This window comes from Rousettus aegyptiacus, unplaced genomic scaffold (assembly GCF_014176215.1).
Source record: "Rousettus aegyptiacus isolate mRouAeg1 unplaced genomic scaffold, mRouAeg1.p scaffold_m13_p_4, whole genome shotgun sequence".
Lineage (NCBI taxonomy): Eukaryota > Metazoa > Chordata > Mammalia > Chiroptera > Pteropodidae > Rousettus > Rousettus aegyptiacus.
The window spans coordinates 151,838,283-151,851,854 of NW_023416307.1; the positions used below are offsets into that span (position 1 = coordinate 151,838,283).

General features: G+C 40.3%; 1 pseudogene; it reads right to left on the reverse strand.

The window, feature by feature from the left end:
* Nucleotides 1-12,559: 12,559 nt before the first annotated feature.
* Nucleotides 12,560-12,678, reverse strand: LOC118602375 (annotated as a pseudogene).
* Between the last annotated feature and the right edge of the window lie 894 nt (nucleotides 12,679-13,572).

The window sequence follows — 13,572 nt, forward strand, 5'->3', positions numbered from 1 at the left end:
CCAAGTAGAAAACCAGAGGAGAGAAGGAACAATTAGGGGGATCATTTTATAAACTATGTAAATGTCTAACCAATGTACTGTATACTTGAAACTAATAAAAATAATAATGTCTTGAGTTTAGGTAACCCTGGTCTTAAAGGAGCTAGCTGTTAGTAAGCCTGCTCAACCTTACCTCTGAGGACTACGTTAACCTTCTACACACAAAACAAACCTGCCCTCTGTTCCACAGGGAGAAACCAGCTCTCTCTTCAAGACTATTTGCTGTAAAAACATCAGTGCCTTTACTCAGAAGATGTACAGCTATACAAAAGACCCACGGAGAATTATCTCCCAACAATTAAGAGTGGCCTCACTACCAGCACAACTCATGAGTTTTCCCAACAAAAGTATATCTACAGCCTCCACAGGTAGTAGACCTTGAGTTACATGGATTTTATAAGAGAACAAAAGATTACCGGCTTTCCTTTTAACATGTCTTCTAATAAAAAAGTTAAATAGATAGCACACCTCGGCACTTAGTACCGAAGTAAAAACTATAGGAGAGTAAAAGTGAAAAGTGGGTCTCTCTCTCTATCTCCAAACCACTCAGTCTCTCCCTAGAGGAAAAGATTTGAATTTCCCAGGATTTTATATCATCTGTCTGTCTGTCTATCCATCCATCGTCCATCCATCTGTCCACACACACACCGAAGTGTTGGAAAGTATATATGTATACTCATATTTTTTCTCTACCTGAAATTCTTGTCTACTCTTCCACACATCCCTACCTACTAGAAACAATCAAGACACACACACACACACACACACACACACACACACATACACACACACACAATTTTTTTATTTATTATTCTTTATGCCTACAGCACCTGGTCTTCCTAGGTGGTCTCTCATCCAAGTACTAACCAGGCCCAACCCTGCTTAGGTTCTGAGATCAGACATCGAGCTCGCTTAGGGTGGCATGGCCATAGACCATGGACCATGTATGGCTCCTTTGGGGTGTGAACCCAGGACTTTCTGCATATAAAGCAGACATGCTAACTGCTACACTACGGAACCATGTCCAAGACACGAAAAATTTAAAACCAAAACCACTCCAGTTTCACCCACTGACTTTCAGAATTCCTGCATTTCTTTATCCTTGGAATAGAGGAATAATGCACTGGTGACCACTCACTGAGCTCACACATATTTAGCAGAGCAAAGACATCTACATACATAATTGCAAATCAGAGGAGGGATAAACTACTCAGAGCCAGAGGAGCTGCTGGGAGGATTGATGGCAGAGGTGATGTCCGAGCTGGCCTCGATGGAAGGCGAGGGCGTGGTCCTGTGGACGGTGTGAGTTGATAGGGGTGGGGAGCAGAGGAGTAGACAGGCGTTCAGGAAAAAGAAAGACATGCGCCAAAGTACAGAGGCGAGAAAGCAAAGCACGCAGAAGTAGTCTATGAAGCTGGGGCTGGAGAGTCGCAAGGAAGAAAGGGAGAAGAGGAGGCGCCATCCATGGTGAGGACCCAAAATGCAACACTGCTGCCAGGGACAGTTTTCCAGGGGATCTTCTTTGGTCCCACCGTAAGACCACAAGGGTACAGAACCTACGTGTAAGCACTCACGTATCATTTATGACACCTTTTCTGCTGGCATCTACTTCCTTTTCCTTCACAGCAACCAAAACATTCTGAATCTAACTGGAGCCCCTGGTCCCCGGTGTGGAATTGTAGCTCACCATTCATGTCAAATGTTAGGCTCTGAACGCCGGAAGGCCCTGAACGTGGCTTCGAGTCCTCTTTCAGGTATTCTGGACATAAATAAAAATTCTTGCGTCTCACTTATCTTCCAATATACCCTGTAGATTATTACTCTGCTATTTAAGTATTTTCTAGTAAGCCTAAGTCCATAGATAAGAACAAATTGCGACATAAAGTAAATGTGGTTCTTTCTATGATAAAATAGAAAATGGTGATGTTTTAAAGGTCATTGACTTGATCTGACATTATAGTTTTGGTTTATTTGTTTCCTCTAATTTGGTGAACTCTGACACCTTCTTCTTTGAGAAGTTCAGTGTGTGAGAGGTAAATACTTTTTATATATTTTTTATAAAATATTAAATGTTTATTAAATAAAATTTTTATTAAATATTTTTATAAAAATATTTACCTCTCACACACTGACCTACTCAAAGAACAAAGAACAAAAACCATAAACCCAAAATAGGGTTGTCTTAGTGTGGGTTTGCATCCTCAGAAGCAGACTTTTAGACAGGGGTTCAAGGGCAAGCAGTTTACTTGGGTGAAGAGCCTGGGAACATGGGCAGTGGGGTAAAGAATGGAGACTAGGAATGAGGGTGTGCTGCCAAGCTGGTACCTCCCGTGGGCGCTGGCGCTGAACCCCAGTGGGCAGCTCCGGGAGTCAGTGGAGAATACACCTCAGAGTGTCCCGTCTGATGGGTGAGGGAGCTGGCCACCAGAGGTGCCCTCAGGCAAGGAGACGATGCTGGCAATTGGATGTCAGGTAAGGTGGGAATACAGGTAGGCTCCGCCTGCATCTGCAACAAGGGGCATTACAGGGCCAACAGAGTCCTTTGGCTCATAAGGGTGACCTTCCGACTTCTACTACAACTGGAGATGAATAACTGAGAGATAAATACTTTTGGTAAGCAAGAAGTAGATGATATTTGTTGAAATTATGCAATTTGTATTCATCTTCTTTGATGTCAATTCATAAAAAGTTGAGAAGCTTTTTCGAGATATTTTTATACAGCGTTAACAAAAATGGCACAAACTGGAAAATTTGGAATTTCGATTAAAGCATTTGTCATTTTAATGGGATCTTTATCGAAATCAAAACAATAAATGCACGTAATGTTGGATAGTCAGTCTCTTCAATGAGATATGGGTGGGATTTGGTGAGAAATCTTTTGTCCTACATTAGCATTTCTGAAAAATGAAATGTGTATTAAAATCGAAATGAGTATTTAAAGGGTAAAAGTACTTACCTCACAGATATCCAAACAGCAGCTTCTTGGCACTCGGCATGAATCCATGGTCAAGGCCCTGATTCCCAGAGTGCACTGGGCCACAGCTGTACAGCCCCTGCAGGGTGAGACAGCTCTTCACAGCACAAGCAGCTACATAACAATACCATCGAGGGGTGTGTAGACCATCGGGTGCACATAGCACCTATTGCTGTTTAACGAATTACCGCCAGACACTGCAACTTAAAACAAAAGATATTTATCATCTCATACAGTTCCTGAGGGCCAGGAATGTGGAAGTGACTTACCTGGGAGGTTCTGGCTCAGGGTCTCTCCTGAGGTTGCAGTCAAGATGTCAGCGAGGGCTGCAGTCGTCTGAAGGCCTGGCTCAGACTGCAGGATGAGCTTCCAAGGTGGCTCTCTCACATGGCTATTGGCAGGAGGCCTCCTTTCCTCACACGTGGATCTCTTCATAGGACTATGGACATGTCCTGCTGACGTGGCAGCTGGTGGCCAGCAGAGGGAAGAATCAGAAAGAGAAAGCAAGCTGGAAACCGTAAGGCCTTTTAATCGCCTAATCTCCGAAGTTCCACACCATCACTCCTGCTTTGTTCTACTCCTTAGAAGCAAGTCACTAAGTCCAGCCGACAGTCAAAGGGAGGGGAATTAGGCTTCACCTTTTGAAGGGAGGGTCAAGGAAGCTGACGTTTTAAAGCAGTGCGGTAGGCCCAGGGATCAAACGACTCGGCCAGTTCTCCCTCACATACCAGAGCATTCACATCCACACACCTTTCTAAGTATTTGTGGTACATTCCTGGCACTAATGTTTAAGACATAGATCTTACTTAATACTGTACAAAAAAATAAATAAGCTGAGGAATCAGTGTGTGATGGAAGTATAGATAATTCTGATTTTCCAGAAAGTGGAATCTGACCTGTCAGTACCTTGAGCCTGTTAGGATGACAGCCCAGTTCATTCAGACAACTTTTATATTCCAACGCTTTTGATAGATGGTCCCTGTTGACTGTTTAATTCTCCAGTTACGTGAGTAAACAGACTGGTTCCCTCTTATAATCTCCATCTCCATTTTTATCTCTTTGTTGGAGTTCTCTACCTTTCCCAAAAGTTAATTGAGCATCTTTATAACCAGTGTTTTGAACTCTGCGTCTGTTAATTACTTGACTCCATTATATCTGGATCTCTGTCCTCTTCTCTCATGTGGTTTCTGCTTCTTTGTCTTCCCATTTTGGTTGCCTTTCCATGTCTGTTTCTATGTTCTAAGCAAAGCTCCCAGTCTTGTTAGTGCGGATTTGTGAAGTAGGTGTCCAGTGGCACAGTCCTGAGAGGGGTTCAGCGGCTGGTCAAACTTAGCCCAAGCCTCTACCCCTCCAAGGCCACCAGTCAAGATTCAGCTAGCAATCCACAGATGCTGTGCTTATAGTTGCTTCAAAAGGCCACATCAGAAAGCAAGGCCAGCTGCCTCCAGTGTGAGGCTAGGTGCTGCTCAGCAAGACACAACTGAGTCGCCGAGGATACAGTTGGATGTGGCTTGGGTGGGGCCTGGGTTGGGGGAGGCAGGGTTGCAGGGAATCCTCTGGACAGAGCTCTGTTATCCAGTTTGATGACATCACAGTGCTGTGTCCGCACGCTGGGAGGGGGGAGGGCTCAACAGGGAACAATGGATCCGCCGGCACTTCTGACTAGAGCAAGTCTCACTTAGGCCCTTACTCGGACGATGGCTCTCTGTAAGTCCCTGGTGCCCCCGGTGCGCAGCCGAATGGGCACTGGCGATCAGAGCGAGCAGGTCTGTCACCATGAAAATCCACTCGCGGTCACGGAGTTAAGAGGCATCTGCCACTGCCACTGCCCCAGCCTCTGTCTCGCTCAGTGGCTCAGGACGGGGTCGCCCCACAACCTCGCCCCGTCCTACCTTCTGCCATTGCAGGGTGCTTTCTTGGATTCTTCCATAGTTGTATGGCTTGTTCATCGAGATCCCAGGAAATTTTTCTTTGCTGCCGGTCCTTGTTTTTGTCATAGCTTTGATTTCGTTGCCAGAGGGATAAACGGAACCTCTGTCATCTACGCCATTTTTTGTCTCCTCCTCTGAAAAGGCGCAGTTTTGAAAGATGAGTTCATATGGATAGTCTCAATTCAAATTTAACCTCACAGTGTCTTATTGTAATTTCTTTGATTTAATATATGTTTTTGCATCCCTTTTCTCTAATACTGAAAATCTTGGTTTATAAATAGTATAATATTTTTCTTCTCATTTAGAATCGTGTATTTGTTTTCTCCTGGTTCAACATTATAATACTATATTAACAAATAGTTTAAATTTCCTTTTCTATTCATTTCTCCTTAGATCAAATCCCACAAAGAGTGTATAATCGGAGTACTAAAATAATTCTGTTCTCCGCATAGCTACGTTGCCACATTTGAAATAAAGTTAGGCCCGTTTGTCCCAATTTGTTTTCCATTTTAGGAATTTCTTTTTTCTTTTTATTTTAATTTTTGGAATACATAAAAAAAAACATTTACATGATCCCAGAGTAAAAACTGTATGAAAAGTAATCAAACTCGCAGAAGTCTCGCTTCCAACCCTCTTCCTTCACTTCATTCCCCTGCCTCCTCAGGCCACCATTTTCATGGCTTCTTTTTGAAAATAGAAGCAAATACCTAAATACGTTCTTACGCCTTTCTTTTTAAACATGAAATACTCTGCATACTGTATGTACTGCTATCGACTCGCTTTTTTTAATCTAGAAGTATATTTCAGTTTACAGACATTCGACTTTGTCTTTCTACGACTGCCAGTTTTCCGGTTCGTGTAGGTCCTGAGGTGTATTTGCCCTCTCCTGTGGGGGGACTTTTAGGTTGCTCCTAATCTTCCACTATTACGAACAGGGCTGTGTTTCACACGCTTATGTAAAATTTATGGAGAGGTACTTTCAGGGTGGATTCCTAAAAGTGGGATTCCCGGGTCAAAGATTAATAGGTATGTAATTTTGCTAAATGTTGTTAAATCCCATTCCACAAGGTTTGTCCTATTTCGCACTTCCACTCTTAGTAGAATATATTATCAAACTTTTAGACTCAGAGGAGCTTAAATTTGCATTTCTCTTATTCTAAGGAAAAGTAAGCATCGTTTCATGTGTGTAAGGTGCGACTTGTGTTTCTTCTCTGTTCTCACATCTCTCTGTTTGCGACTTGTCCATATTTCTATCCAGTTTGGGGGCTCCTCTACTTCAAGAGCTTTCTTTGTATGTTTGCCCTCATCTGTGAAACATCTTGCAAACGTTCTCAGTTTGACATCTGTGTTTTTGGCTTGTATATGATGTTTCATTTTGACTGTTTATTTTTAGGTAGTAAAATTTATCAAACTTTTTCCTGTTATTGGATTTTGAGGGGCTCTCCTCACTTCCAGGTTATTAAGTAATTTATCTGTGCAATGCTTCTTTGGCTTTGTGGTTTATATTCAGGTCTCTGATCCACTTGAAGTTTATTTCAACGTGAGGTTTGGATTCATTTTCATCTTTTTTTGAGTGCCTTTCTAGTTGTTTCAGAACCATTTATTAAAAAGTACATTTTTTTTCCTCTGACAGGAATAACTTGATTCATTTTTAGACATTGACTTGATACAATGCAGCACATAGAGACTAAGGAACAAACATCTGGGGAGAAATGAGCTCCACAAAGAGACACTTTTACTCTCCCGTGGAACATGTCTGCTCCCTCACGACTTGGAATAGAGGAACGCTGCTCAGAACAGTGCGCACCACAGGCATCTTTAGAGCCAGGCTTTGTCCTGCCCCATTGCTTCCTCGGTCCCACCCAGACCCCTGCAAAAGGCCCTCCTAAACCCTCTTCTCTTGCACGTTTTTGGCCTTCAAGTGTGCCTCGTGTGTCCTGCCACAGCCTGACACTGATACCAACAGAACCACCAATGGAGACCAATCTATCAGCAGAAAGGTAGGCAATGTGGCTCTACTCCACCGCCCCCAAATTAGAGAGTTTACAGAGTAAAGCCAAAAAATTGTCAGTGAGGTCACACGCCATTTAGAAACCCAGAGCGGTGCTATTTCTCTTGCTTATCCTCCTTATTCACTACTCAAGGCTCTGGTTTCATTTGTGATTGGTTTCACAGATCAATCCCACCCTCGAAGATTTAAGGTTGAACTCTTCCTAGGACATCAAAGATCATATTCCCTGCCTCTGAAGACAATTCCAGCATTGCTGAAATGTTTTAAGCTGGTATTCCCTTTGGGGAGGATTGCTTTGAAGTCAGACACAAGCATGTACAGACTCTACTCTGCTTAAAAAAACAGAAACCTTATTCCCATGACTTACAGCCAAGCCCTGAGTGCTACTTCTTTGACACATTTCTTTACTCTGATATTTCTATATTTAGCTTTTAAAAGCCTCTAGCAAAGGTATTTAAGTGCCTCTGCCTGTTTTAAATTGCTTAGTTGACCAGAGGAAAACTTCCATGGGCAGTTTATTATTCTACTGGAGTCATGTTCAAAGTTACGACTTAGCTTTGTTTCAGTGAACACTAACCTTGGAAATAAATGTTACCTGTCTCACTATGACACAATGTAAAAACAAAAGGCTCCAGAAGTTCTACTTCCCACATCTGTAGGAGGGACTCTTCCCGCTTCCCGCTTCCCTGTTTCGAGCAGGGGTGATGGTGAGGGGAAGAGAGCAGAGTGCCCTCTCACCTGGGACCTGCTCCTTTTATGTTTTCATCTTACAGCAGGTGTCACTCCAATTCTGAATCTGTCTTTTAGTTAAAGGATTAATATAACGATGTTATGGTTGAAGAGGCCTTGGAAGTCATCTAATCTGGCCTCCATATTTTATAGGGAGGACACCACGCCTCCGAAAGAATGTTGCTGGGCAAGCCATGGTCGCGCTGAGCTAAAGCTTTCCGCGAACAGGCTGGCGTGTTTACTTTCAGCTCAGCTTTGAGAGGGGAAATTGGTACCAGTCACACAAAGCCCTTCTTCTCAAGTATTGTAGAGCTGTCCTCGAAGGTACAATGTCTGGAGAGTAGAGATCAGCTTGTTGTGAAGGTGGGAGAGAGGGAAAGCATTCTCCCTTCCCAACGCAGAAAATTCTTTTTCACCTTCTCACTGTCAATATCTAGGGTTCTGCCAGACACAAAAGATCAACTATTGCGTGATGCATTTATATGAAATATCCAGAACAGGTACATCTATAAAGTAAAAAAGAAAAAAACAAAACAATAGGTTAGTGATTACCCAAGGCTGGTGGGAGGGAGAGTTGCTAATAGTCTTTTTGAGATGATGAAATGTTCTGAAATTGGTAGTAGTGACATCATGAATTGGACACTTTTAAAGGGTGAATATTACGGCATGTAGGTTATATGTTAATAAATTTGTTTTTTTAAAGCATACTCCGTATTAAAGTATCTGATGCCGATGTCTGCCTATAAAACTAGTCCCTCGTCTACTTCACTTCGAGTTAGTTGTGAGCCCTGTTAGGTATTGTACACACATACACCCCGACGTCCCTTTTGCTCATGTAGGTTATAAATCATTGTGTACTTACCACACATACACCCACAAGAAGATAAAGAACACCACAGGACTGGCAGAGGTGAGAGGCGAAAGGACAGAGAATTCAGAGCACAAAATAACTCAGGTAAGAGGCAGGGTGGAGTTGTGAATGTCTTAAGGAGGTAAAAGGATATTAATGGCTGCAGGATAAGAAAAATAACAGGTAGCTGAAACTGCTTTGAAAATGGAGAAAAACCAGTACTTAAGGAGTAAAATCATTAAGGATAGTAAGTCTGGTGTCTTTTTTGGGGTGGTTAGAAAAAGAACCAACAGGAAATCAAACTTTAAAAAAATAACAATATCCAGTAACTCAAACTTTTTTGAAAATCATAATCACAGAAAAAATGTAATCAGAAATTATTTTGAAGTTAAAAAACTTCAATAAAAAGCAAGACTGCCATCGAAGGAGTTCTGGGTAGGGATTAGGACAGGGTTTAGGGAAAAGTACACACGTAAGAAATAATTACCTTAAGCCAGCTGTGTTCTGTTACTTCAGTTTCTTTCATTTCCTGTCTGATAAAATGTGTGCATTAAGTTGTGTGTATTAACATTAATGGAACAAATGAGCAATTTGCTATCTCTGAAAGAAGCCAACAGCCTCAAATGTACTTATGGAAGTGTATTTACAAAAACAGATGCCTGTGTTAATTTCGTTTCACAAGGAGTACAATAGTGTCCTTCTTGAGGCAGCACCTTTTGATAAAGTGAATTAAGTGCTCATCACATCATTTATTTTTTTGTCACTCCGATGTACCAGTAAGTGTGTGCTTCTTTCAATTAATATTCTATTACTTACACAAAACTATGTGCCAATAGATGTAATTTGGAGGGCAGTAAAATTAGATGAAATTAGATGACATAATGAGTGTAAAATTTGGGCAAAGTTTAAGATAAAAACACTATTTATAACATCTTTCTATTCGGCTCTATCTAATCCAAGTCTACAAATAATAAACAAACACTATGTATCCTACATTGTCCTCACTTTCAAAGAACTTAAAATCTTACATAGAAGAAAAACTTACAAGATGAGGAAAAGAACAAGATAAAAGGGTGCATCAGCATATGCCATAAAGACATGATGTAAAACTTTACAAAATTCTCCCCTAGGATCAGCCACTGGATTCAATTGTGCAGTGCATGTCTACACCACACTAGAGGGGGCACTGTCCGTGTAACAGATGTGGTACAGTACATGCAAGATGATGAGTTCCTTGAGAACAGAGCTTTTCTCTTAATCGGCTTTATGCAAACAGGTTTATCGAAGTCTTAACCCACTAAATTATAAAGGTAGAAAGTATTTATTTATCTTTTCCAATGATGCTTCAACCATTCTATGTCGAATCTTCCTTGCCAGACCCTTAAAAACATCAGAGGAAGATTCTATCCTGTTCCAGTCCCTTTTAGTGATTACTCCTTAGTCCACTCCAGTTCGAAACTTACTGTCATATCTGATTCGAATCACTGCTTCTCTCCCACAGCACAGTCTACACGTGGCTACTCAAGATTGCTTCATATTTCTTATAGTTCTACTCCTCCACTGGAAGTTGGAAGTGGGCCAGGAGTGACAAGGAAGGTGACATTTCTCATAAAATAGGGTTCCTTTTTAAAGATCTAAATTAATAGAAAAACTTCCCATATTCTTGGGTCTGAAGATGTAATACTGTTAAGATGGCAATATCCTCAAATTGATCTATAGATTCAATGTAATCGCTGTCAGAATTCCAGCTGCCTTTTTTTGCAGAAACTGGTAAGCTGGTCCTAAGATTCACATGGAAATACAAGGGATTCATAATAACCAACTATCTCGCAAAAGAAGGACAGAGCTGGTGAACTCACACTTTCTGATTTCCAAACTTCCTATAAATATACAGCTATCGAGAGAGTGGGTACCGACATAAAGATAGACATATAGATCAATGAAATAGAATTGAAAGTCTAGAAATAAACCATTACATTTAGAGTCAATTGATGAGAATTTCAAGATAATATAATGGAAAAAGAATAGTGTTTTTCAATAAATGGTGCTCAGACAACTGGATAATCATAAGCAAAAGAACAAAGTTGGACCCCTACCTAACACCATATATAAAAATTAACTCAAAATGAATCACGGATTTAAATGTAATCATTTTGGAATGATGAAAATATTCTAAAAGTAGATAATGACGGTGATTATACAACTGCATTAATACACTAAAAACCATTGTATATTACACTTTAAATGGGTGGATTTTATAGATTGTAATTATCTCTCAATAAAACTATTTAAAAAGGATTTAAAGAAGTTATTAGAAAAATATAGTTGGATATTATATGATCTACAGTCAAAGGCCTTTCTAAGCATATTACCAAGGTAAAAAATAACAAAAATGCTTTATATACTTGATTATAAATTTTTATAATTTAAATATAAAAAATAACATTTATGAAATTTTGTAATACATACCATAGTGTTAATAATGTCCTTAACATATAGATTAGTTAAAAATCAGTATGAAAATTATCAACGCTCTTACAGAGAAATAGATAAAGAATATGAACAATTTATAAGAATCAGAACTGGTCAATAAACATTTTAAAATATTCATATTCATTGGTTAAAAAAATTACTAATTGAAGCACAATGAAATGTCTCTTCTCATCCATGAGATTGGTGAAGACTCAAAAGAAGTATACCTATGGCTGGTGAATACATAGGAAAATAGGCTTCTCGTACACTTCCAGTGGGAGTGTAACACAGAATAACTGCGCCGAAGGCAATTTGGCAATATGAACCAAATGTTTAAAAATATGTAAATATTTCATCTGATCAATTTCTTTTCTAGAATTGTGTTGCAAGAAATAATGCAAGAGATACTCAATCCCTGCACAAGGCCTTGAGGGGCTGTCACTGAAGGTGTAAGCCCTCTGCCCAGCAGAAGGGAATGTATTTTCATTGTTCCCTTCTTGGAAGTTATCTTGAGCTGAGGAATACAGAGACAGAAAACCGGTTTCATTCCATCTTGCTACGAGATGGCTACTGAGGATCTGTCTTCCTTTATTCTGACGCCAGTATCCAGCCCCAGTATCCTTCGGGTCCATTTCTTCTCACTTACGATGGCCCAAGGCACTTCCTATGGTTACAGCCAAAGGACTGAACTGGTAAGAGTGTCGGTGCCTCACAAACTCCATCTTTGAAAGCAGCTGTTTTTATTTATTGTGTGAGAAAGTTCAAAGATCTCAACAAATGGCACAGCTCTTAGATCTTTCCCGTAAGGTGTGTATTCAATCAGGACAATCTAATGTTTCTTCCTTGGGTTATAAATAAGTATTTTGTATTTCCATTTTGAATTTACTTCTTCCTCTTTTGCCTATTAGTCCCCCTTCCATCTAGATAAAACCCACCATAAGAGAATACAACTGCTGCTATTTAGACGGTCCTTGAAAAAAATATAGAATAATTATAACAGTATAAGTTATACTGGAAATAGTACCTTTAAAATTTGCCTCTGTAGAGAACATGAACAATCAAGATTACTATATCTTCCATTAGGTGTATTTTTAAAGCCCATGGAATGGATAAATCATCAAGGCATAAGAAGAGTCATAAGCTACTCAAATTAAATTAGCTATTTAAAACTATTCAAATACAGACATGAGCTGCATAATGACAATGTTTCAGTCAGCAACAGAGGTCTCAGGTTATCATGGAGCTGAGAAATTACTATTGCCTAGTTGCAGCTGTTGTAACATCTGCATTGTAAAACATTGTAAAAGAAAGACACGCTACTCATGTGCCTTTGGTGATGCTGGTGTAAACCAACCTACTGGGCCAGTCATATAAAAATATAACACATACAATTACGTACAGCACTTGATAGTGATAATAAATGTCTATTACTGGTTTATATATTTAATATACCTTTTTTTTCTTTTTAGGCGAGGCAACCCTTGGTTGACCTCACAGATTGCAAGGACCTTGTCAGCTTACAATCCCCTTTATTTTTCATTTTTTATTTTTTATGCCTGCAGCACCTGGTCTTCCTGGGTGGTCTCCTATTCAACTACTAACCAGGCCCAACCCTGCTTAGCTTCCAAGATCAGACGGGATCGGGCTTGTTCAGGGTGGCATGGCTGTAGACTTTACTACACTTTTATCATTATTTTTGAGTGTACTCTACTTATGTTATGTGGGCTGCAGCCTTGCATTTACCATTTCTCTTGATTGCATCATTTTCTCTTGCGCTCGATTTCATCTAGTGTTGTTTTGTTCGGCATGGTCCTTAATCATATAAAACCCGCTTCTAATGTTGCCAGTAAGAGGCCAAATGATTAACCTGGAAACAAAATTAAAACTGATTAAGGACTACGAAGATGGAAAATCAGTGATGGCTATTGCTCCCCAGTCAGGCAAGTCCCCTTCCACCACAGCTACAGCCTCGAAGAACAAGAACAAAGTGATGGAAGTTGTTAAAGGATCTGCTTCATTGAGGGCAATGAGACTAATGAAAATTTGAGAAAGACCTGTGTCACACATGGAGAAACTTCTAATGAAGACACAGAGGCATACCCCTCTCAGCACCATGTCAATCACAGCCAAAGCAAAAAGTCTGTTAGTGATGTTGAAAGAAAAGGCTGGACTTGACTATGATATTGAATTTCCTGCTAGCTCTATCCAATTCTAAAAACTGTTATTCATTCATTACATAATATGAAAGAAAGTGAGCGGTGAGTCTGTGAGTACTGACCTGAAGACAGCTGAAGAATTTTTGGAAACTCTAGATAAGCTGATAATGGAGGAAATTTACTTGCCAGATCAAATATTCAATATGGAAGAAACCGCCTTATTCTGGAAACAGACATCTGAAAGGATCTTCATCCATCGGTTGGCTGAGTCAAGGCCAGGTTTCAAGGCTTTTAAGGACAGGATAATAGTCTTGTTTGGGGACAATGTTTCAGGCTACTTACTGAAATTCTTTGTGATCTGTCACAGGAACCCGGGGCTTTCAAGCACATCTATAAGCATCCATTGCCAG